A 2,594-nucleotide genomic window follows, 5' to 3' on the forward strand; every position below is an offset into this window, starting at 1 on the left:
ATGGAGCGTATAGTCTTTGTTACATCTATTGAACTCTCTATTATAGTGTGGAAACACCAATAGACAACATGTAAGTAAATGAATGCAGCTGTCTTTCAATAAAACTTTATTTACAAAAATAGTGAGCGGGCTGGAATTTGCCCACTGGCCATAATTTTATGACCCCTGATCTGGAATGAATATATATATATATATATATATATAAATGAATATATATATATATATATATATATATGGAGAGAGAATTATATTGGGGGTGCTAAAAAATGTATACAAGTGGGTGCTTTGATCCATGTTGCTCAAGCAGGAGTTCACTGTAATCAAAAGTGTCTGGACGCTGATGGTAACCACTTTGAGCACCTCTTGTAATTGCAGTAGTCATACATGACTTGTATTCATCTTGTGTTATCGGTATATATTGAGTATTACAATTTTGATACAGTTTTTTTTCCTTTCTTAGAATGTGTATACATTTTTGGCACCCCCTGTATATATACTCGTGTGTGTATATATATATCTGTATCACTAAAAGAATCAGTAATTGGAGTATGTTATAAGTGAACCCAAACACCAAATGTGGCACTAATTCTGTGATAAAAAGCATTCAGAGAAAGCTGAGTGTGCCAGAGACTTGTCTCTACCCCGTTGGACAGAGAGGGACTGATGCTCCTAAGCACCCAGTCTTCTCTTGTTAGAAATGAGAAGTCCATGGCCCGGGGCCATCCTTCTGTCAGACCAGAGCTGCAAAGTGGTCAAGTGGCATCTCCCGGGCGAGAGAGAGGTGGTTTACATGTTGGGAAAGTAGTCACGGGGTTCAGAGCTTCTCAAGAGCATAACATTGTAGGAGCAGCTTTTTTTTTTTAATTTTAAAATTTTAATACAGTTCAGATCAGCATGTCTGGTTCATTTCAGCTCCTTCACTGCTAAACCTGGGAACTTCTGCCTTCTATTTGTCTGCGATGACCAAGGTGTAAAGGTATCTGCAGCATCGAACTTTAAACTTCACATTATCCTTATTTTTCTTGATCTTGACAGATTTGGCCATCGCCTGGCTGTGAACAGGATGTCCTTGACTTTCCTCAATTTTGCCAGGCATGGTCAGGAGGCACAGAGAGCGCACAGCAGGCACCTCCCAAGAGACACTCATAGGAGCATCTCTTAACTCTGGGTTCTCAGGATGTCACTTTATTTTCCTTCAAACATGCCCAGTTATTGGCCCATTTATCCCCTTTCTCTGGTCTGGGTTAGACGTTTTGAAATTATCAAGTGGCATCAGAATCACCAGGGAGAGCTTACAACAATGGCCGATTCTGTGCCCCAACCACTCTGTGGGCCCCCACCCCCATTTTGATTCAGATACAGCTATGGGAGTGCTTAGGGGCCTAAATTGTTAACGCATACACAGTTAAAATTTTTAATATGCCTCAGTTTACCTTTTAAGAGTAAAATCTATTGAGCAAAAATTGATTCAATAAGGCAGCACTGAACCAGAAGCAGTTAGGAGCACTCTGCCACCTGGAGCCAGGGGGAAAACCTACACACAGAAAGTACAGAAAACAAAGGAAGGAAATCATTTGATTGACTATAGCTTAAAGCCTAATGGGCTGTTTGGGATTAGTTGTCCTTAGCATTTTGATTTTGTAAACTTGAGACATGCACAGGTATAGATTTTGGCTTACTTAGCAGGCCACCACTGCATTAGAGCCACATGGGTATAATAGTCTCCTTATTCAGTTAATTTAACATACCCCAGCTCATTAAGCTGACACTTTCTGAGACATACTGCTCTAGGGTAAAGAATTGTTTGGCATCCAAGAGATATAGACTGACATAAAGACTGGACTCGCTCTTTTTTCCCCTTTTTCTGTCCTTCGTGGGCAGTTCTGCCATCATAGAAACACCTCTCATCACTTGAAGTGATCAGTTTGGTACCCAGGGAACTGGAGAACTGAGGGTGATGAGAGGGACTTGGGAGGAAAGAGAAGTGAAAGCACACAAAGAAAGTATGCAGACTGGTGGGCTGCCTACATTAATTTGCCCTTGAGCCTTGGCCCAGACCATGGAAACTGGCCCAGTGTTAGGTGCCACCTATTCTTTGTAGCTGGAGACGCAGTGGTTGTCATATGAATCATGAGAGAAAGTGTCGACAGTTTCACAGTTAAAACATACATATCTTGCACACTTCCTCTGTCCTCCTTGCCACACAGAAAGGCAATCAAAAGATTACTCAAAACTAATACAGCATCGTTTTTTGAGAAATACTGCTCTAGAGTAAAGAATTGTTTGAGGTCAGACACATAGAATGGCATAAAGATGGTATTTATGACTTAAAAATGGCATACAATTTTTGTGGAATTAGGAAATTAAAGGGACCAGGAATTTGGCATGTGCATTCGTGTTTTTAGTGAGCTCATTTTATTTTATTTTATTTTATGATCATAGGTCAAGGCTTTATGTACATCTTAGGATTTTTCACTGATGTGAAATTGTTAGCAAGGTTAGGGTAGCATGGTAGTTAAGATTCTGCTGTTTTTTTTAGCTGATGGGCATTAGAAAAGCACCTTCCTGTGATTTAGGTTTCTTATCTGCAAAAT

The 2,594-nt window shown here is 40.1% G+C and overlaps 1 pseudogene; it reads right to left on the reverse strand.

Annotated features, from left to right (window-relative positions):
• Window positions 1-903: 903 nt before the first annotated feature.
• Window positions 904-1,096, reverse strand: LOC109387893 (60S ribosomal protein L38 pseudogene; annotated as a pseudogene).
• Window positions 1,097-2,594: the final 1,498 nt, after the last annotated feature.

This window comes from Hipposideros armiger, unplaced genomic scaffold (genome assembly GCF_001890085.2).
Source record: "Hipposideros armiger isolate ML-2016 unplaced genomic scaffold, ASM189008v1 scaffold_173, whole genome shotgun sequence".
Taxonomy (NCBI): Eukaryota; Metazoa; Chordata; class Mammalia; order Chiroptera; family Hipposideridae; genus Hipposideros; species Hipposideros armiger.